Genomic DNA, 24,910 nt, shown 5'->3' with positions numbered 1-24,910 from the left:
GTCTTGTTTTTGATTTTGTAAAAAATCATCAAATGATAATCAGTTCAGTAAAAATAAATAAAAAATAATACTCAATAGGGAAGAAAAATAAATACAGAATGATACTCAATACAGTAAAAAATATAAAAAAAATTATAATCCAACAGTAAAAATAAATACAAAATGATACTCGAACACAATAAAAGTTTTAATAAAAACACGCAGAAAGAAATATATCATTCAATATTATTAAAATATTCCTAATTTTTTTTTTTTTTTAATGAAACATGTGAAGATACATTCCCATGATACTCAATAGACACTTAGTGGTTGGATTGTATAAACGATAAAACTATTTTGTGAAGGGTCTGTTTTAGCGATAAAAAAATGTGAAGGGTCCGTTTTAAAATGACCTCGATACTAATTTAAATTAAATCATGTTGACAGGCCTCACAAAAAATAGGAAGCGCCATCAAGTTAATCTGACAGCTAAAATATTAATTTTTTTCGCCCTTATTGTCAAATCCACAAGTTTTTCTTTTTAGTTACGCTATAGTGGCTTCTAACAAAAGGTGTAAAATTAACAAACGGTCAGCTCATTTTGAAATGTTTTTATGAAATTTAGGACAGTTTAGAAAAATGAAACAAACGAATTGTATTTCTTTTACGAGATCAAATTTTTAAAAGTGTCAAATTTATGACACTAGTCAGACAAGATGTTACACTGACTATGATGCCGAGTATCACTATGATGCGAGACAAGTGCCACAAAGCGTGTCGTAGTCTTATTACATTTTTATAACACCAGGTATAAAATCACATTTTTTGTAAAAGGACTGTTTTCATAAAATTTTAAAAAATTTCCCTATAATTTAGTGAAAATAGGTTTATGTAATGTGTGAAGTATCACAAAAACAGTGGTTTGTTAAGCGTTTTCGTGAATTGTAAAAAATTTAAGCAAATATTTTGTGAATATCTGAAAATAGACATTGTTCTTGGAGAAAATAACACGTCTTTCCAGGGGTATTAATACATTTTTACACACACAAAATCTATTTGTTAGTGTCTTCTAAGTGTCATACCTGATAATAGATAGAATTCATAATCTAAATTTCACACATAAATCTGTTTATTATCTGCGCAAAATTAATACTGTGCAGAGAGCGTTAGATCTACACAGAGGAAAATTTATCTTGAGAAATTTATTTCACAAAAGCCTTTTAATCATTTTTATTTATTTTTTCATTCCTATGATAACTACATAGCTTATTAGTTAGAAGTTATTGTGTCAACCTTAAGATTCGGTATACTTTTTAAATTTGTCGACATGATGCGTTTGATTGAAAATACAGACCTAATAAGATTAAAAAATAAAATTGAACAATAAAAGATAAAAATGAATAAATAAATGTCTTAAGTTTTGGAACAATGATTGCTATAATCCTTAAAAATATTCAACCAAATACGACGCATAATATTTTATGGTTGTTTACAGCTCCATGGAGACATAATGGAGAAGTAAAACTAAAAAATCGCCCTTCAGTAATGGAGAATCAAAATTATCCTATACAAATGAAAGATGCGAAATTTCTGCAGAAATAAGTTTTGTTTGAAAAAGTATTATTAAAGCCCACCAAATAGAACTTCAAAAAGCTACAGCAAAGATTGTTCTATGATGTAATTGAAATATTCCACATATAAGTATTAATAAAATAATTAACAGCAGAAATTAAGCCCCTTTTTATTAAGAAAATATAGAACTTGTTATTTAATTTTTTAAACAATAAACAATTCAAATGCAATTTAAAAAAATCCGAAGCTTTACAAATATAGCTAGGATTTAACAATACGCCAGGAAAAGTTGAAGAATTTTCAATATTTTCTAATCAGTGTAATATTTTTTAAGCTGCTACGTGCCTTTAGACAAATCAGAGAAAGGGCGAAGAATTAATTATTCGAACTGAAATAGCTTAGACTTATTATCATAAAACTTTAATAAGGCTATTTACAATATACTGCTTTAGGCTTTACAATTTACTGCTTTAGGCTTTACAATTTACTGCTCTAGGCTTTTCGAAAACTATCTGAAGTAAATAAAGCTAATTGAGCAATGTATGTTTTCCAAGAAGTCTAAAGTTTTGCAGGAAACGTGGTGGCTCAGGGGATAGAGAGCTCTCCTCCCAATGAGGTGATGCGGGTTCGAATCCCAGCGATGCCTGGTCGACGCAAATTCCGCACCCGGCTCACACCGACAGCAATAACGGATCATGGGTTAGAATACCTTTACCGTTGGGTTAAACGTGGGAGGTTTTGCACTCCGTGTTGCGCAAATGCGGGTTAGTTCCAACAAAAAATCCTAACCAAAGGCGAATTTCTCTTGCTACTTGATCCAGGAGTATCCTTGTTTTCTGGATTAAGTTCAAAATTGGAAGACTATGGAGTTGAACATTGATAGTCGTTAACTTAAAAAATGGATCGGCTGTTCAAGAGCGGTTATAAAACATTAAATTAAAGTGTGTAGTCTCACAGCAATAAGCCTAAATATTATTATACGTTTTTTAAGGAGTCACATTACCCAAAAAAAGGCTGAATAGAAAGAAAAAAAACTGGAAATTTTTTGATTAGTTTGGCGCATTGCAAAATATTTCCATTCTGTTAGAAAAGATCTAGATAATTTCTATAGCTTACGTCAATCACATCATTAACAACGTCAGTTTTTATAAAAGAGAGTTCTATGCCAAATTCTTTTGTTCAGTTTAAATCAAACATAACATTATTCTAGTGTTAGATCTTATAAAAACAAATATATAACCTTAAGAAAAAAATATTCTTTTTAAGCAGTTATGATTTTGATGCTAAAATTGGAAGTCCAAACCACATGTTTGTTTTTATACTGACAGATGGAACACTGGCCATGTGCTCTGTGAAAACTCATTGTTTCTCTTGTCTTTGAAAAATAATCAGCTAAGAGCTATTTTTCTAAAATAAGCATAACAAAGTTAGGTATAATAAGGCCCGTAGTTATTTGGAAAGTCACCTTTTCAAGATAATTTATTATGTCTTTGAGGAAAGATATAATAGATTAAAATAACATTCGATTTTCAGAAAATTATATGTAAGGCAAACTTCGAAAATATTTATTATTATTTAACAAAGAAGAAGTGAAATAAATGTATGGGAATTTAGAGGACAGAATGATGGAAACACTTCTATACTAATACATTTTTCATATTTCTCAAGAAATACTTAAAGAATCATTTTATTATAACTTCAGATCATGCGATTTTTCACGCTTATCAATAAAGTTTAAATCTTTTAGAGGTTTGAGGGTCCGTCAATAAATTATAAACGGAAAATAATGTTTTTGAACACCCTGTGCCGAAAAAGTAGCAATAAATTGGTAACTCGTAACGATTACTTGATTATTATATGCAATAATTACGCAAAATTTCGTAAGCCTAGCTAAAAAATTTATGGAGGTATAGCCATTGTATAAAGAAAGCTAACTTTTTTGTTTTATATTTTTTTGTTATAACTTTAAAAAGATTTAATAAAATTAAAAAAAAAATTTCAAGCAATTTAAAATAAATAATAAAATTATTGTTTAAAAATTTGAGAAAAATTTGCCAAAAACAGCGAAAGATATGAGTAATTAACGTAGTTGTTTTATGCTGTGCATTTTATAAAAATGTCCATAACTCCATAAATATTTAAGCTAGATTAACGAAATTTTGTGCAATTATTGCATATAATAACCAAAATAAATGTTACAAGTTACAAATTTATTGTAACATTTTATGGCATAGGGTGTTAAAAAACTTTATTTTCCGTTTATAACTTATGAACGGTCCCTCAAACCTCTAAAAGCCTTAAACTTCATTGATAAGTATGAGAAATCGCATAACCTAAACATTTCGAAATTTATAAAATGATTCTCTAAGTAATTTTTGAGAAAGATCAATAAATGTGTCAGTATAGTTTGCCCAACCCCTGTACTATCTGGTAACATTATACAAAATTACGTTACACTCACATATAAATCAAATTCTTGAGTTTATAAATAACATTTTACAGAAATTCTAACGAAAGATTGCTTATCATTAATCACCTATAAATCTTGAAGAAAAAAAATTCTTGCTTTTAATAAAAATCTATAGTAAAGTCATATTGCATTTAAAGAAAGAAACTTATTCAAACGCTAAAGTATATTAAGTTTTCTGAAATTTCAATTAAAACTTTTTTCTAACCTAAAATATAAACAGAGGAGAAGAATTTGAGCAGGAAAATTAAGAATTTTTAATAAAAAGCTTCAGTAAAAAATTATGATTTTTCATGCTGTTTTTTTCATGCTCCTTTTGTTAGTGATAAGCTCCATAAGTGACGAATTTATTAGAGGAAAAAAATAACTAACCACCATGCAATGCCTATCAACACACTGTCGCTAATTTTAAATAAACCATACCAGAAAGATACAAAAAACAGATTGTAAGATCTGTTATCATTCATTCTATTTGGTAAAAGGCGGAGCCATCAAATTCTTAATACTAAATAAATGGTAAAATGAATGATAAGTCCGGTAATTTTACCGTAATTCTTCAAATCGTTTCTTTTTTTTAAATTTACTTTTTAGCGTAGATTTTCTTTCCGGGAACAAAGAATAGGGCATAAGAACCTGAATTTCTGATTAACCGCTATCAGAACAGTAAAAGTTAACTGAGAAATTATTGAATAAATTACCCAAATACCATTAATTTTAGTATTTATTATCAAAATTCTTGGATTGTTTTTATCAGAAATATCTTTTCATCTAAATAGGTTGTTTTTTTTCTCATAGAAGTTGTTGTTCAGTAGAGATTAAATAAAGTAAAACATTCACAGGGGCGTAGCAAGCGGGAGGGGGCAGTCTGCCTCTTTGATATTATAGAGGAATACCCTAGTCGGCCTATAAACCCATTAATTTTTTTTCAGTCTGTTTTTTTTCTGATAATTTTTTTCTAAATTAGCAAGGAGGCCAACTGAAAAAATATTTTGCCTTCGGACAAATTTCTTTACGCTTTTCCCATTCAAAGCTGCATAAAAATCAGGCTTTGTTCATGATGAGTTTTTTTTTTATTACCCAAATAGCTGGCTGCCAGATTGCAGAAAATATTTTACCATTTTTTCTGCCACCTAGGTCAATATTGTAATCAGTTTTTTCTTTTTTTTTTTACCATGGAAAATTATGCGTCATAATTTTTTTCTCTTCCGTATTTGATAGGATTGATGCGCCAGAAATTTAATTTTGCGAAGGAATCGGTTTTCGTCGTCATGACCTAACAACACCATAACTAAAAACAAATAATACTAACATTTTAGATTAATTATTTTACTAAGATTATTAAATATTACTGTTTCAAAAATGAATTATTGTTCAGCATTTCTTTTTTCCCCCCATTTATCTTTGTCTCTTGAAATCCCATTGATTTTTGATTTATTGAGAATACAAAGTATTAATTCATTTATTTATATTTTTTACCAAAAATATAATTTTTTCTTTACATCGTTTATTGATTATTTACTGATGCATTAATTTAATGCATGTTCGAAATTTTTAAATGATTACGAGAGAATAACTCTGAAATTTCAAACCAGACATTTTTTTATTATCAATAGTAATAATTTATCATTTAAATTGAATTACAAAAAAAATACTAATTAAATATAAAATAGGAAAAAAGTAAACATTTGAGACGTTTTTCAAATTGACCTTAAGTTGAGCTTAAAGCGAATTTGAGTCGGCAAATTTTGCCTTTTGCCCCCCCCCCCCCCCATTAAAAAATCTATCGTTCGCCACGGACCCCTGCTTACTTATCACTGAGCAGGGGTCTGTTTAGAAGAAATTTGGGTCCGTTAACGGACCCTTCGCAAAATATCTTTTCATAAAAACGGACCCTTCACAAAATATTTTAACTTAAAAACGGACCCTTCACAAAATATTTTAACTTAAAAACGGACCCTTCACAAAATGATTTTTCTTTTAATCGGGCCCTTCACAAATTTGTTTATCTTCATTATTATTTTGTTAATCGAATAAACCCTTTTCAGGGTAGAAAACAAGAAAGATGGATGTAAACGAATTAAGTTTTGTCTTCGGCAGACGATTCTTCCATTATTCGTCCGAAATTAATATTCAGCGTTCAGCAGTATAGGCTAAATGCCAAATATTTGTATGTTGCATCTCTAATTTAGAAGCAGCAATTGTTGTTCATTTTTTAAAATTTAACTTTTTTAATTATAATTTTACAGTGTTGAGCATAAACTTGTATGTCTGTACAATTTAAAAACTCCTTGAAAATTTTTTTTTTTGCCATAACGGACCCTATTTGCACAAATTCATAAAAGCGGACCCTGGTTGAAAGAATGTGAGTAATTTTTTCACAATTTCACGAAAAACGGACCTTTCACAAAATGTCTGGACAGACCCCTGTTATCACAGAGGAATTAAAGCCAAATTCCAATTGAAACAAATATATATATACATATTTATCATCACAGAAAAAAATCACATATTTTGTTAAATATTTTTTTTTTTAATTTTAAATTTGTTATTTTCGCATTTAAAAATTCTTATATAACAAACAAACTACAAATTTATTTAAGTTCTTGGCACAATATCATAGCAATAAATTAAAGCATAAAATAATTGCCGAGCATTGTGTTGTGTCATTTTTTAGTGTTCAGATATGTAATAAAAAAAGTGTAAGAGACCTTATGTATTTCAATGACTTTTATTACTTTCTATGACTTTCATTTCTTACAAATTGCGATGTGAACTCCTCACTTGTTTCGGGAAAGTCTTAACATAAAGCGATTGTCAACGAAATAAGAGTCAGACGGATCCAAACAAGAAAAAAACTTAGAAGTTGACAACACAGGTAAAACAAGAAAGCAACCATATTTAAAAAAAAAAAAAAAAAAAAAAAACAATGACAAAAAACTGTGTTGTTCATTTTAATGACCTTTACATTCCCTTTCGAAACTATCGTTCTGTTCGCATAATTGTGTTCCATTGTTTATGGTATCAAGTCACGTTCGAAAACTCGAGAAACAAGAAATGTTGACACGACCGGCATGGATATTTTTTTTTTTAGATTTAATAGTTACCATCAATTAAAAATGTAAAGGAGAATGAAAGTAAATATTTCATTGGAAAAAACTAGTGTAACAATTCTTCGAAATGGCTTTGATTTTGTAGAAACATGATAGGTCAATTTGTTTTTTTGCAGCAGTGATTCGACAAGGCGTCCTATTTTTTAAGCCTTTGATGCAAATGGGACATATATTATATATACATCAGGGGTATGTCCAGACATTTTGTGAAAGTTCCGTTTTTGTAAAATTGTGAAAAAATGATTCGTAATTTGCGAATATAAAATAAACGTTAAGTCACATTCCTTCAACCAGGGTCCTGCTTTAATGAATTTGTGCAAATAGGGTCCTGTTGTTGCAAAAAAAATTTTCAATGAGTTTTTAAATTGTAAAAAGATACAAGATTATGTTCAACACTGTAAAATTATAATTTAAAAAAAATTTAATTTTAAAAAATAAACAGCAATTGCTGCTACTAAATTAGAGATGCAACATACAAATATTTGGTATTTAGCCTATACTGCTGAAAGCAGAATATTCATTTCGGACGAATAAAGGAAAAAGCGTCTGCCGAAGACAAAGCGTCTGCCGTTCGTTTACTCCCCTGGGAAGGGTTTATTAACAAAACAATAATGAAGATATACAAATTTGTGAAGGGTCCGATTAAAAGATAAATTATTTTGTGAAGGGTCCGCTAACGGACCAAAATTTTTTCTAAACAGACCCCTGATTGTATACATATAGATATATTTTTAAAATTTTTTAATCTTAAAAAGGTAGTCTAATAGTTACGGGAAAAAAATCTGTCAGTTTATCGGAATTATATTTGTAATAAAATACAAAATACAAAAAAAGTAATTTAAAATTTTTTTCACTTTATTCTAAAATTTATCAATAATTGACTTTATAAATTAAAGAAATCTCAAAAATAAATAAATGTTTCTAATAAATCTAAATATCTGCAAATATGAGCGCAAATTTGAAAAATTATTGTTTGAAAGTGAGCCATGTGAGGAATATTTTACCTTTAACGTAGAAAAATGCACTGGTGCTTCATAGTGCATTTCATAAACATAAATTAGTAAAATGTTAAATATAGTATCTTTTATTTATTTTGGCCTAAATTAATACGGAATGATGTAAAAAAGTATTAAAAATGTTTAAAACGCGCCAAAGGGATAAAACGATTCAAAGTTATACTTTCCTTTATATATTTTTGGAAACTCTAATATTTAATAATTTTAGCATAATAATTAATATAAAATATTAGTATTGTTTGTTAATTATTATACTAATGTTAATAACATCATACTAAATTAATATTTACATGCTAAACAGGGTAGTTCTGAATTAATCGACAATATTTTGTGGGAAGATATCATAAGGATTGAGTATAGAACTGAACATCTTTAGGATTGAGAATTGCACTTCGAATTGAGTAACAAATACGAATTTTAATATAAAGTGAATGTATCTAATACTAAAAAAGAAAGTGACTATAAAAGGCGGTAATAGAGTAATATAAAAATAAAAAAACAGAAAAAAATCCCATACTTTTACATAATTATTTTCTAGGCATTTTAGAGCAAAAACAAAATGGTGGTTTAAGGAGGACACAAGTAATTATGCTGCGAAGGATATTATATTGCGATATTGGAATTTCTTTCGTTATATAATATACAAGAGCGCTATTGATGTGCATATAGAACTAAACGCCATAAAACGTTTCAAAGAAAATTAAGATCAACGCTGAGAGGAAGACTCGCCAAAATTAACATGAAAGTAAATATAAAAAAACATTAATTAAAAAATTAATTACCCTTTTTCCTACCATAGTCTTACCATAAATTTCAATTTACATCACTATAAAACTAATCTTTAAAATGGCTGCGCTTCATTTAAATATCTCGCTCATCAAAAGGATTAAATGCCTCAAAGCATATGGGAATGGAATTCGCAGAATTAAAAAAAAAATTAAGATTTCTAAAATTGATGAGTAGAGCTGATTTGACAGCCTTTCCTGACTGATCAATATGAGAGCGTCTGGACAGTTGTTGAGAAAAGAGACGCGATAAAGAAATCTTTTTTCAACGTACTTTTTACAAATCATAAAATTCGCGTATTATTTCTTGTAAAGCACCTAACTTAAAATTAGCTTGTTTAAATAGTTGGTTGACATTAAAATATTAATATTTGTTGTTCATTTAAAAGTACATGGTAATAAAGACATTATTAGACGATGTGGTGAGGAAAAAAAAATCAAAATTTGACTTTCATTCAAAGGGACAAATTAAGTTACTAAAAATTTAATTATTGGTATAAAAATTATGAATTTATGTAAAAAAAAATTACAGATTAAAAATTGAAGTGATTATTCTTCCAACCAAATTATAACGATAAAATATTGATAACGATAACTTTTACATTTATTATAAAATTAAAACCTTAATTACGAGCATTAAAAATTGTACAGCGACAAAAATTAATTTTTAAATTATGGAAAACACAATTTTAATGTCACTAAGTTTACACTCGTGAATGCGTTTTTTTATCCGTCTGTTAACTTCATTAGTATTGACAATGTTTGAAACAAATATTTATCTGAGTATTAACACATTTTTATGGCAAAAAATATGCAAACCAATAGTAATTTTTAAATAGAAATAAAGTTTTACGAACGCAACTTTCTTCACTTCTTAGGAGTACGTTTAGAAGAAATTTGGTTTCGTTAACGGACTCTAGACAAATTATTTTTAAGTAAAAACAGACCAAATCATCGCAAATTATTTCGTCGTAAAAACGGATTTATCAAAAAAAAAAAAAATTATCGTAAAAAAGGATCCATCAAAAATTATGTCGTCGTTAAAAAGTATCCATCTTAAAATATTTCATCGTAAAAGCGGATCTATCGCAAAATAATTTACGCGAAAACGAACCTATCACGAAATATTTCGTCATAAAACGGATCCATCAAATATGTTTTATTGTAAAAACGAACCAATCACGAATATTTCCTTTGGAAAAACGAGTCGATGACGTTATTAATCGGCGAGTAATTTTGTAACTTATTGCTGATGAAAATAAATAAATAAATAAAAAAAATCTATCAGTCTACATGTTTTTATTTTTAGCTCAAATATTTACTATAAAAAATATTTATAAAAAAAATTCTATTAGTCCACATATTTTTATTTTTACCTCAAATATTTAATATAAAAAATATTTATAAAAAAAATTCGATTAGTCAACATATTTTTATTTTTAACTCAAATATTTAGTATAGCACAATTGCAATTGCCACGATGACATAGTTTTTTTCGCAAAACCACTAAAACAGGACCCTGACCTAAAGAGCTCGATTTAACGCTAATTTTAGATTCCAAAAATTGTGAGAACATTTTTTCCAAATTTAGAGGACTTAGTAACGAAAAATTGGACAGACCTCTGCTTATTGTCATAACCTTGATTAAATAGTATTCAATTTCTGAATATAAATCAACCGCTTATTTAAATTATTGTGATTTCAGTGTTAAATACTAAACTTTCATAGGATTACAAAGAAACTTTGCAAAAGAATTTGGGTCATTTTCCATTATATAGGTTAAGAAACTAAACACAAGAACGAATAAATAAATGAAAGAAGCAATTTGAAAGACGAAAAAAAAATTAAATTCAAGCCTTTCGTTAAAGCTGCAACACTAGCGTCAGTTCATGAGACAATATCATCGAGTCTTTCAACTGACAGCTTTTAGCTGCCAACAACTACCAGGGGAAATATTTTGGATACGGGGTCATGGTTTTTTGAACCCAATTTTCTCTCCCCTCTGAAGTTGATTACTTAATGTTGACGGGAATTAGCTGGTCGAACAATACATTTTTATGATTTAGTCACAATAGGTCCTCAACCGGAAATTCAAACAAAATAGTATTAAAAGAAATGTACAAGTGTTGTGACGTCATTGTCTTGGGTACTTTCTTGGAACAATACTGAATTCGACTCGGCTTTTGAATTGATCTATCACGCTTTTTAATATAACTTTCTAAGGAATTATTGAACCAATAAATAATTAACCATAATTCATAATAATTGCTTTAAGTTCGGAAGATTAAATCAATTCGTACTTTGAAGAAATAATAAACAATACTCAGTAACTACACTGGGAAAAAAAGTATGGTCGTAACTACCAGAATATGGTAGAATTTACAGTGTTTCTGTGTCTATGGCAACACCAAAAAGCTCGGAAATTTTTACCGAAGAGCTTTAGTAAAGATTTCGATAAAATTTGGTAAAATTTATAAATCTTATCATGATACCTTTTACATGATAGAACAGGACAAAAAACCATTTACTTGGCAAAATGCACTTTTCAGTTTTGTATTTTTCTTTTACTATATGTGTGGTAATTAGAACAATAATTTTGAAAAACAAGAATTTCCGGTAATCCGTTACTATATGAACGAACACATTTCCAAATGAATGGTTTAATAGCTTATATATTGGTTTTATTACTTAGAATTGTGGATTTTTATTATCAGAAATATCAATACCGTACAGTACGATAATTTTACCAAATTTTTTTTTTCCATGTAGAAATACCATTCAGTAAGTCTAACTTTAAGCTGAAATTTGAGTATATATTTAACTTTTATAATTGAAGGGCTTAGATAAAAAAGAAATGATAAACCACATTTATTAGATAGTTCAAAAGCATTTCTTCACGTCAGAAAAAGTTCAGGTAAAATTACAGTACTGGATGGTAATGACATTTGAAATAAAAATGTAAAAAATTAATCGGGTAATAAAAATCAAGGTAGTGAAACCATTAATTAAGCAATTTTCCCGTTCACATGGTAACGGTTTACCGAAAATTTTCTCTCAGCGAGAAACATGATGCATTTTACTATATTCTGATAGTTTTGACTATACTTTTGCTCCTAGTGTTTTTAATTGAGACAAAAAAGAAACACTAAGATTTCCATATTTACATATGTTTGCAAATATAAAATGTACAAATGCAACAAAATATTTGTTCCCAAGTGTTATCATAGATTGATACATTTACAGTAGAGCGCCGATTATCCGAACTGCTCGGGACCGAGCATGGTTCGGATAATGAAAAGTTCGGATAATTGGAAAGTTGTTTAAAATCTAGTGTAAATGATTATTATTTCTGCACTAACTTCCCTTCACACCTTTTGTTGGCTTAGGACTGGCAGTACTATCTACAGACGTGCCAACCTAGCAAAATTAACATTCAGGAGTTTCCTGAACAAGAATTCAGGAGATTTCAGGAGGGATAAAAAAAAGGCGCACGGTGTACAATATTTGACACTTCTAAGCAATTTTAAGTAAAAAATTTATTAAATAATAGAATGCAAGAAATTTTACACTAATGGAGCACAAATTGTGGAAAAATATTAAATAGAAATAAAATAATTAAACACAGATTTAGAAACAAAATTATATTAGGTAGATACTCTTTATTTAAAAAATAAATACCATTTCCTTAATAAAACATTATTCAAAAACCTCGGTAATAAAAATGAACAAAAACTTTTAAAAAATAAACAAATTGAAGAACTATTTTATTTTAAAAAACCAATTCAATACTAATGTATAATAATACTAATGTTTGTACAATAGAGAATCAATTATCCGGATGCTCGGGACCATCGCCATCCCGGATGTCTTAATTTCCCGGTTTTCTGGATCGACCAAAAAGTGGTCGTTAATCGATGTTTTATCGAGCCCAAATTACAAGGAAAAAGTGTAAACGCATTTTAAATTAAGAGAAAAAAGAAGAGCACTCCTAAATCGAAAAAGAAAAAAAATTGTAGAAAAATAACATTTAAAAGAATAAAAAAATTTGCAAGTTTAGACAAGAAAAACAAGCTTAAAAGGAAAATTTATTAATCTAAATAAAAACACTTGAAAATTATCGAACCGAAACGATAGTTAAAAAACGGCACTAGCATAAGTATTAAAACCTGGAACAAGGCAAGATCAATGGAATTTATAAAAAAAAAAACCTAATGATAAAATTTAGGAATAAAAATAATTTATTGAGTGCGAAATTTATCAGGAAAAGGAAAAAAAAAAAATCAAACGTAGTGGAATCAGAAAAACAAAACTGCAATCTACTTCATAAATTAATTGTATGTTTAAATTAATAAACAATTTTCCTTTTATTTTATTTTTTTTATAAAAACACTACTTTTAATTAAAGCAGGTGCGATTCCACATCAAGAAAAACTTGCGAATGGTACCGCACTTCCAAAGAATCAGAATTTATTCAAAAGGAAATTTTTTTTTTTATTAATCAATGTCAAATAGATAAATATATTTTTCTCTTTCATCTTCTGTTTGCTGATATGCATGTGCAATTCATTTTTCCCACCCCCTCGTAAATCAAACAGAACACGAAATCAGCATGCCACTCCTCTGAGTTCGATTGACGGCCTAAAGGAGAAAATAAAGATCTAAAATCTTCAAGGACGCGGAAGAAATGACGTTTCTCTGGGTAAACGGGGGGAAAATTCTCCCCTTTGTCACATTTTCCTCTACTCACCTTCAAGGATTAGTCCAATTTCCACTTTTTTTTTCCATATCGTTTTAATTCAAAATGGCGGGAGAAACGAGCGAAACTTTATCTGGATACCGCATAAATGGTTCTCTACTGTATGCATAAAAAAAGAGTTGCAGATTTAGCTCTTCGCAATTAAGTCTTGCTAAAGTCATTGGTACATGATTTTTTGAAATTGGTTGCATACTTCCGTTTCTACTCAGACATCCTTAAAAAAAAATTTTTTTTTAATATACGAAGACTAAGCGAATAATGGATATCACGTTGCTAGTTTACAAGTTTGTTGCCAACCGTGGTAAAATACGAATTGAAAACTATAAAAACAGAAAGATACAATATCAATTATAACAATCGAGAGTACGAGTTTCCCCACTCCTGTACGGACGTCACTCGATATCGTCATGTGACGTCATAGCATTCAACTCCCCACGAAGATTCCTACGAATCCCAGTGTAAGGGGGCGGGTGAAGTAGGAGTGTTAAAGAGGGGTAACGTTGAAGAGGAGGGAAAAATAAAGCACGTGCAGCTACGCCTCAGGCAGATGGTAGTTCGATAAGAGGGGATGGAATTCACCCTGAAAGAAAAACAAAACTTCCGCAAACTTTAGCAGAAAAATTAGGTAATTTTGAGTTTGGCCGTCGATTGCAGTAAAATTCGGGAGTTTTTTTAATCAATTCCGGAGGGCGGGAGAATAACTCAAAATTCGGGAGACTCCCGCAAAATGCGGGAGAGTTGGCACGTCTGTATCTAAAGTAGCTCTGGCGTGTTTAAAAGTTTTTTTTTTTCAATTTTTAAATAGTTTAAATTGATTTTTTTTTAATTTTTTTTCATTTTGAATTATTTTTATCATACATATTTCAGTTCTTTATAATTTTTTTGTCAATTACTGATTTTACCACATTTTTTATTATTTTCCATTGTGAAAGAAATTCAGCAAAGATTTCGTTTCAAAGAAGATGCGTTTTTTTTTAAGCAGTCATATATCCCTTATTATTTTTAAATAAATCAACTGAACTGGATCAACATCATTTTTGACGTTCTAGCCAATTCATTGCAATATCTAATGAATTGCGTGCAGTTCCGATTTTCATTCAAAATTTCAGCAACAATTTCATCATTTTCATTCGAAAGATCTACTGGTTCAGAAAGAATTTTATTCCAAGACTTAAGATTCCAAGCACTGTAAACACTAATAATTAACCATGAGTGACAACTACCCATTCCCCAATTATAGAACTTCAGCACTTATCTGTTCATAAACTCCTTCTGCATTCCTACCATTGTAGACTATCAAAATGAAGCTCGCATTCTTGAAAGATAATTTTCAGTTGTAAAGGGTTATGTAGGTTTAACTGTATCACAATACATGTATGTACGGCTACTACAAGAAAACTGCTAAAAAGGTTGTAAATTAAATATAGACTTCAGATGTAGGAGATATTAATTATTCTTCTTAATATAGAAAAATTGTCGATAGGTTAAAAAGTATTCTAAACTTAAAAAAAGAAAAAAAATGAATTCAGACATAGTTCGAATAATTGGAAGTTCGGATAATAAGGGTTCGGATAATCGCCGCTCTACTGTATTTTGAACACAATTTACTTTTGAAAAGTAACAATATTTAGAAATCTTTTTCTTATTATTAATTTATTGGATCTTTGTTCTCAAATCAGAAGAAATTTTTGCAAAAAAATTGTAGTTTATGTTTTAATCAAATAAAATTTAAAAAAAAAAACAATCAGAGTTCCCAACAACCAACAATAAATGAAAGAAGGTTTAAAACCAATCGATCAATGTCTAATATTTCAATTTTTAAAAAATATCTCAATGAGCTATCCTTGAATAATCATGTAGGGCAATCTAGGAAATTATTTATACAAAAAAGTTCTTATAAACTAACACATTTACCATATTGTATAACAATGCCTGCATTATTTTTATAGCCAGTCACCAATAACTAATTAAATAATGAAATGAATAATATGTCCCCAATACAGTCAAGCATAACTAACAAACACAACTACTTATTCACGCCATTTAAGCAAAACTCAAAATTCAGCCACTAATGAGCCACAGTGAATCAATAAAACGTTTCGCCAAAATCCTCAGCCTTCGATCACTAAAAACATGTAAAGAAAAAAAAAATCAATAAACCAAAAATAAGTTTCATCTTTTTCTGACAAGTTGTCAAAATTATTGGAGCTTATCTGTTTTTTTAAGACGCACGTGTAGATAAAAAATAAATGGGAAAAAAGTAAGAAAACAGTCTGTTACTTTTCACTTTTTATACCTTTAAGTATAATTTAGAGATACTCGTTAATTTCTGTTTATTTTTACAAGGTTGAGGAGTCGGAGTTCCGGAGTCGAAAAAATTCGCCCTCTTCGACTCCGATAAGTACACTATAAAAAATTCCAGAGCAAATTACGATATTAAAAAAAAACTAGTACCCTGAAGTGGCAGCATCCATAAAATTCATTTTTACCGTAAAATTTTACACCATAGTTTTTACAATATTTACTTTAGTTATTCAGTGTACCGTAAATGTTATTAAATTTTGCAGTAATAGTAAATGTTACTGTAAAAATTACGGGTATATCAGACTTTTTTTTGTTCCGTAAAATTTTACGGTAAGAAGTACTGGTAGCAGCCTGCACAACAGAAATAAAAGTATAGTCAAAAATACAAGAATAATGTAAAATTTACCTCGTTCCTAGTTCTACAGAAACACCACAAAGCTTGATAATTTTTAAATTTTTATCATACCTTACAGCACGGCATAAAAACCATTTATTCGATTAAATTTACTTTTTATTTTTTGCTAAATGTGTGTTAATAAGAACTATAATTTTGAAAACAAGAATTTCCAGTAAACCGTAACTGTATGAACGGGAAAATGACCAAATCAATGGTTTAAATATCGTATATTTTGATTTTATAAACCAGAATTATAATTTTTTTTTACCAGAAATGTCATTACCATACAGTAAGATAATTTTACCAAAATGCTTTTCTCCGTATATGATCTTACCGTAATTTGATCTGGAATCCTTTACAGTGTTGATTAAAAGAAGATTTTGATTTTATAAAAACTATTTAGACAAATATTTGTAATTATGTAAACAAAAATATTATTCGAATGAATATTATATCACAAACTTAATTAATTACATTTGAACATGTTTACCTACCTACCTACCTACCCTCTTCGCGCAAGGTTAAATTGAAATAATTGAAAAAAAAATATAAAAAATAATTGAAACTATTAAAAAATCAAGAATAATAAATTGATCGTTAATAAGTTACCATATAGTTTATAATTTCCAAAACCAGTTGCTAAGTTATTGTGCCATTTGTTTTAGTTCAGTTCATGAATATTCATTAAATACTTTTTTGTCATTAAGAAATTAAAAATATGTACGAGGGTAAGTATATGTACGAACTAATATGTATGATATAACCGACGGAATAATAAATGAATTGTTTATAAGTTATCTTATAATTTATAAATTTCAAAACCACTTACTAAGTTATTGTGTCATTTGTTTTTGTTCAGTTCATAAATATTTACTAAATACTTTTTTGTCATTAAGAAATTAATATATATGTACGATATTAATATATATGTATAATATATATGTATAATATATATGTATAATACATATGTATAATATATATGTATAATATATATGTATAATATATATGTATAATATATATGTATAATATATATGTATAATATATAGGTATAATATATATGTAATATACAGGTACGAATTAATGTGTAGGAAAACCGAGGGATTAATAAATGAATTGTTTAAAAGTTATCTTATAATTTATAAATTTCAAAACCAGTTACTAAGTTATTGTGCCATTTGTTTTAGTTCAGTTCATGAATATTCCACTAAATATTTTTTTGTCATTACTAAATTAGAAATCAGTAGGATTAGGATTGGTTGTATGGCTTATCAAATGGTATAATTAAAAAAAAAATTTTCGAAATTTATTTCTTCAACTGTTATGTTATAATACAAAATGTAATATCAAATAAAGTGTCTCATTCTTTAAGGGTACCTAAAAAAATAAAAAAATAATAATTTGAAATTAAAAATTACTAAATAATAGTATTACAACTCCGGTTGAGTATAGGACGGGGTAAGAGTGGAAACTTTCAGGAAAGTTCGAAATCGAACATTTCAACTGCCGTCTCCACAGATTTTTATGAAATAGTTGACGACTAACTTAGCTGCGGATCGTCTATATCAGTGTTTCCTAAAGTGTGGTACGCGTACCCCCAGGGGTACGAGAACAGATTAGATGAGGTACGCGTTCTTATGCGAAATATCTTGCAACAAAAAAATTTTCAAAAATTTTTCTTTAAAAACTAAGCTAGCCATGAAAATTTACGATTACGTATTTTTCTATTGGTTATTTTTTGCAGAGTTAACAGTTAATAATTAGTGGTATCAACAGCCAGTAGAGATTTTTAACTTTTGAGCAATTTTTTTAGAGTAAAAAATGCATTCATTATTTTATTAGTGGTACACTGCGTTAGGAAAAATTTAGAAAGGGTACACAAAAGTCATAAGTTTGGGAAACACTGGTCTATATCTATATCATACCGTCGAAAAAACGCTTTGGAGTTTTTTTTTTTTTTCTTTTTTTTTTTCGATACTAACGTATTATTCCGTCGACCATTTTTGCAAACATCGTGCCAGATCCATTTTGCTATCTTTCATATTTAGTTCAATATATTAATTGATTATAAAAAATTCACAAAATACAAATAATACTGAGATAATATTTAAATTTGAACCATTTCTAATATTATGTTTAATGTAGCGAAAATGGTCATCGGAATCATACGTAGGTACCGTTTTTTCTAAAAAATATTTTCACGCTTTTTCTAAAAAATATTTTGGAATAACCAATTAATAGTTTTCAGTAGTGTTCAGAGGTGTGCTCCATTTAATTTTTGTTCTTGAAATAATGAATACATATTTTATATCAATAAGCAGTGTTTTCACTACAGAGCGAGAACGCGAGAATCTCGCATATTTTTTTCTTTTCTCGCAATAAAAAATGATAAACGCGAGAAGTTCGCGCACTCTATTAATCAGTTTCAAAATGCGCGAATTTTGGAAAAAATTTTCGTCTTTCGCCATTTTGAATAAAATCCGTTTCACTTTTCTTCCTTGAACTTTCATTATTTTGAACATCGGTCCTTGTTATCTAGCTTCCCTATTTACCAGTATTATTCAGAACTGGTGCGAACAGTAGAACACCCCCCTCCCCGAACCACGGAACCCTTTCAGAGCACATTTCTCTGCAACCATGTGTTCACCGTAGGTAAGGTATCTTCATGTAAGTCGTTTACATTTTTTGTGCATGAATGTAAGATGAACAAATACCTTGTTAAGGCGACATCTTCTACTCCGTAGCGAACAAATGAAAATGAAACAAATGTCCGTAGAAACGGTCAAAACGAAACAAATACGGATATTTTTTAACCAAATAAATATAATAGCTGTTGAAAAAGTAGATATAGAACATTTTCCATATGATGATGCAGCAAAAATATTCAATTAGAAGATTTTAAAAATTTAATTTAATAATTTAATAATTTTAAAAATTTAATAATTTTTTTTCCAAATCTATTCGTGTTTTTTTAATTTGTAAAAATCTCACTTAACTTTTTGAAATCTCACCCTGTTTTTGAGAAAGGGTGAGAAATTCTCTCCCATTTTTTTTCTGTAATGAAAACACTGAATAAGCATCGATAATGAATAGAACATTTTTAAAATAATACGTTTTCATTCTTTAAAAATAATCTTCTTCGTTCTACAAATAAAAAAAAATACGAATAATAATTCATTTAAGTGAGAAATTAACGCATTTTTATAAGATCAGTGATTCGTAAAGTGTATTTTCAAATTATTATCAGGGGTCTGTTTAGAAGAAATTTGGGTCCGTTAACGGACCCTTCACAAAATATCTTTTCATAAAAACGGACCCTTCACAAAATATTTTAACTTAAAAACGGACCCTTCACAAAATATTTTAACTTAAAAACGGACCCTTCACAAAATATTTTAACTTAAAAACGGACCCTTCACAAAATATTTTAACTTAAAAACGGACCCTTCACAAAATGATTTTTCTTTTAACCGGACCCTTCACAAATTTGTTTGTCTTCATTATTATTTTGTTAATCGAATAAACCCTTTCCAGGGCAGAAAACAAGAAAGATGGATGTAAACGAATTAAGTTTTGTCTTCGGTAGACGATTCTTCCATTATTCATCCGAAATTAATATTCTGCGTTCAGCAGTATAGGCTAAATACCAAATATTTGTATGTTGCATCTCTAATTTAGAAGCAGCAAATTGTTGTTTATTTTTTTAAATTTAACTTTTTTAATTACAATTTTACAGTGTTGAGCATAAACTTGTATGTCTTTACAATTTAAAAACTCCTTGAAAAAGTTTTTTTTTTTTTTTTGCAATAACGGACCCTATTTGCACAAATTCATAAAAGCGGATCCTGGTTGAAAGAATGTGAGTAATTTTTTCACAATTTCACGAAAAACGGACCTTTTACAAAATGTCTGGACAGACCCCTGATTATATTATTCCTCTTAAAAAGTTGCCAAATGATTTATTAATTAGCTATCACCAAACGTTTGAACGTTGGATTTTACACAGTAGAACCTGCATCCTTAAATTTGAGTTTTAAAAAAAAGAAGCAGTATACTAATTCAATATAACGTTATAACAAACTAACCACCAGCATTTTATAATTAGACACAGCCGAATTTTATAAACAATGTAACATAACATTATCAATCAAGGTTTTAAATTTTCCGGGAACCAATCATTTACAAAATATAATTTAAATGAAAATTGAAATAACATTATCAATCAAGGTTTTAAATTTTCCGGGAACCAATCATTCACAAAATATAATTTAAATGAAATTTGAAATAAATTCCTAAAATAGCAAGTACTTCATTCAGTAAACAATTGATAAACGGACGCAAGACATTTCTTTCCTTTTTAAAAGATATGTTCGATTTTGATCTCGTGCTAATGACGTCACCACAATTTATCTTATCGAATAAAATGCGGAACACCAGAAAATCTTATAATTTTTACGAAGCATAATTTAAGAATTTATGATGAATGACTATTAAATATGCGTGATAGGGATATTACATAGCTGCTAATGGTCAATTTTATCTCAAGGATATAATTAAAAATGAATAGGAGTTGATGTATTTAATGGTACCTAACTACAAAACGTTTCGATATACTGAAAGATCTTTAACATTCAAACGATGTTTAATTATTAGTTAATTAAAATGATAAGACTAAGATAGGTTTTTAATTGTTAGTGAATTCAGAAAAATAAATTACTATGCAAAAAAAATTTATTTCAAGGACTGCGATACTGGAACAATAAGACAGTCAAAAAACTTATACAGAAAACACAGGAAAAAAATTCTCGTAAAATTACCATATTGTATGGTAATTGCATTTCTGATAAAATTAAAAAAATTCTGGTAATAAAAACAAAAATGTGCGATATTTACACCATTCATCGGGTATTTTTTTTTCCTTCATATGGGTTTTCGAAAATTCTGGTTTTCAAAATTATAGTTATTATCACCATATATTTAGTAAAAATACAAAACTGAAAAAATAATTTTTCTGAAAAAATTATTTTTATTATTATCTTTAAGATATCACGAAAAAATTACCAAATTTTACTATTAAAAAACATGATTATAAAATCATATTCAATTGCTAATTTTACCAAAATAATTACCAAAGCTCTTCGGTAAAATTTACTGAGCTTTTGGGTGTACCCATAGAGCCAAAAACCAGGTTAATTAAACCATATTCTGATAATTTTGACCCTACTCTTTTTTCTGTATCGATAAGGTTCAGCAAAATTTCTAAAAGCGCAACCCTTCACAAATTATTTTATATTAATACTTTTCAGAATATTTATTCTGAAAATGGGACCTTGGGAAATGGGGGAAAATTCTTTTTCTGAAAAATGCAGTCGGTGGCGTGTATATTTCAAAATTTCAAAACTACAGCCCCTTTAAAGACATGTTTTTGTGGGGTTTTTTTCCTTCAGAAAAACAGGACCTTATTTTCATATACTTCCAGAAACAGGAACCGGGCAGAAATAACTTGATTTGACGGTAAGTTAAGATTCCGAAAAGTATGATTTATAAATTAACAAAAACAATATCTTTCACAAAAAACCTGTATAAACCAACTGTTTCATAACTTTTCAGAAAACCAGACCCTTATTTTCACACAATTATGAGTTAATTTTTCTTAAAAAGCCTGATAAAAGTCTTGATAGAATAACAATTTAAATTGCATTATATTTTGCAATGTTTAATAATTTCTGAATTATAAGTTAATTATAAGTAAAATTAATAATTTATATATTATTAATAATTTATAATTTATATATTTTTACTTAATTCTTTCCCATAAATAATAAGTATGATATTAGTTAATTAATTAATATATATATATATATATTTTATCAAATCGCCTATTTATTTTTAGCTATTTTATAATGTTTTTATATAGTTATATCGATTTATATATAATATTTTGCACATTAGCAAACACTTCTAATTTTCACCATTTTTTCATCTTCATCAAAAGTGTGCCTTTAATCTTCCCATAATAACACCACTTCAAAATTATTTATTAATTTAATGAAAAATATTTATGCAAATTATTAAAACAAATTAAATTGGTTTATACAAGTGTGCTTGTTTTACAAAACTAATAATTAATGTACGATAATAAAACAAGTATGATATAATTATTATATTTCGTGACCAAGAATCAAGTGACTTCAGCTTGTATGACGTGCATAAGTTTTTATGGAAGACTCGAAATTTGAAAAATGAGTGTAAAAAGGGTCTAAAAGCAAAAAACCAAAAAAGAAATGTACACAAAATATTTGTAATAGATGATTAATCCTCTTTGCTTTGAAAATTCTTAAATTATTCTACTAAAGTGGCCTTTGTTCTTTTCACGAAGGAGCTATCAAATATTTTATTCATTAGTTATTTTTAAAACACTTCCTTATAATATTTTAATATTCGTATACATTTTTAAAAAAAGAAAGGTTTTTTTTTCGTTAAGAAATTATTAATCTTTTTAATAGTCTCATACTTTTCTTAAAACATAAATACGTATTAATATATACATATATTTACATTGTACGCACGAATTTACGCATTTACTCTGAAAGGCTATTATGACGGGATTTTTAAATCGGTAGCTGCAATTATTGATTTCACTGCACGAAACAAGGGTTTGTAACTAGGTTTGCTACAGTGAGAGAAATAAAAATTAAGTTAAAAGTATATAAATAAAGAATTATTAGGCACATTGCAAATTTTAATATATCCCTCCCTTTTAAAGAAATTCATTCAACAAAATTATTCAAGAAATTCTTTAAATTGGTTTTAAGAATAATCCCACACACTAGAAAAATTAATAAAAATTAAACATTCTTTTCCATAAATTCAATAGAAAAGCTTAGATTCCCATTTAACAATAAATTAAAATTTACATAAATTATAGCAACGTTTCGTTTGAAATTTTCCGAAGAACACTTTAAAAAGATAACATTCCCAGCATATCAGCGCAGATAACACACAGGCTAATCCTACCTTTAATTCGAATGGAAAATTTAATTTATTCAATACTTAATCATATCATAATGACAATCATTTAAAATTCAGTATTTATTTAGTGAAACTCCTTTTTGAGATTTGCACGAGACATTTAATCCAAAGAACATTTTTAGAACTGAGAGATAACATTCCCTGCATTTTAATACAGTTAACACACAAGCCAATTAAAAAAAGGAAACTAATAATTAAACAATAATTTTATAGTGGATAACTAAACAAACTTAAAATACCCTACCTTTAGTTCAATAGAAAAGCTTATATCCATAAAGGACAATAATTAAAAAATCCCATATTTTTTTAAACAAAATTCTTCTTTGAGATTTTTCGCGCAACATTTAATCAGTGAAACACTTAGAAAAGATAACATTCCCAGCTGCATTTTATCGCAGATAACACACTACTCAATAAAAAAAATCGTGCGAAAGTGAAACTAACATTTTAAACAATAATCTTATATTAAATAAATAAACAAATTAAAAAATACCCTACCTCCAATTCAATGAAAAAGCTTATATCCAAAAAGAACGATCATTTAAAAATCCCATATTTCTTTTAGCAAATTTCCTTTTTGAGATTTTCACATAACATTTAATCCAAAGAACACATTTAAAAAAAGAACATTCCCAGCATTTTAGCGCAAGTAACGCGCAAGTCAATATTAAAAATTGCGCAAAAATGAAACAACCACCATTCGCTTTGGCGTCAAATGTACGTTTGAATAAGTAACTAGGGTTGCTGGGAAGCATGGGAGAGATTTGGCGATAGGTTTGCAGAATGTAGAACGGAAGTCGTCAGATCCGTGAATTGCGCGTTTGTAAGAAGGAAAATTACCTGTGAATCATGGAACACCTGTCGAATTGAAACAATCATTTATCGAACTATTTACTCTTTGTATACATTTGCTAGACTCGGCATAAAATTCGCAGTAAATCCGCCAGTAAAAATACGTTTTATTCGTTGGCACGAGTATTAAATATAAATTTATACTTTTAACAAGTGAATCACATTGCATATAACTACAATTTTCGTTTAAAAATTTTTTTATAAATAATATATGTTTTTAATTTGATTGATAATTTACATATGAAATGAAATTAAGCGCGAGATCTAATTTATAGAGCTTTAAAAAAAATGGCATTTTAAAATAATGTAATTTCAAAGTTGATTTCTTTTCATGGTCGCCCTTTTAAGAAATGCTAAAATTTTTAAAATAAAATACCTAATAAATATTAAAATATGTGGTATAATGTTTAAATATACCACAAATTTAAATGTAAAAGATTTCTTATTTAAAAAGAAATAGATTATTTTATGTGATTTTAAATCTAAAATAAAATTAATAGATTTTAAGAATAAATTATTTCTTAAAAAATTATTCCAACTTTTTAACACTTCAAATTTTATCTGCAGTTAATTGCAAGTAAGTAAGAAACTAACTACATGCACGTAAATAACAACAAATTTCTATGTTCATTACTTAGTTTTA

The 24,910-nt window shown here is 28.0% G+C and overlaps 1 protein-coding gene across 2 annotated transcripts in view; it reads right to left on the bottom strand.

Annotated features, from left to right (window-relative positions):
* Positions 1 to 24,284, bottom strand: part of MESR3 (misexpression suppressor of ras 3) — a 32,337-nt gene extending 8,053 nt beyond the window's left edge. The window contains exon 1 of one of the 2 annotated variants that reach the window (XM_016053074.4): positions 23,914 to 24,284. The gene's annotated coding sequence lies outside the window, so the exon portion shown is untranslated. Of the gene's footprint in view, positions 1 to 23,659; positions 23,788 to 23,913 lie in introns of those variants that run through there. The other variant, XM_016053075.4, reaches the window with a different exon arrangement.
* Between the last annotated feature and the right edge of the window lie 626 nt (positions 24,285 to 24,910).

This window comes from Parasteatoda tepidariorum, chromosome 1 (genome assembly GCF_982258835.1).
Source record: "Parasteatoda tepidariorum strain Cologne lab strain chromosome 1, Ptep-v5.0, whole genome shotgun sequence".
NCBI lineage: Eukaryota > Metazoa > Arthropoda > Arachnida > Araneae > Theridiidae > Parasteatoda > Parasteatoda tepidariorum.
The sequence above is the reverse complement of the archived record's forward strand: the minus strand, read 5'-3'. Positions and strand labels throughout refer to the sequence as shown.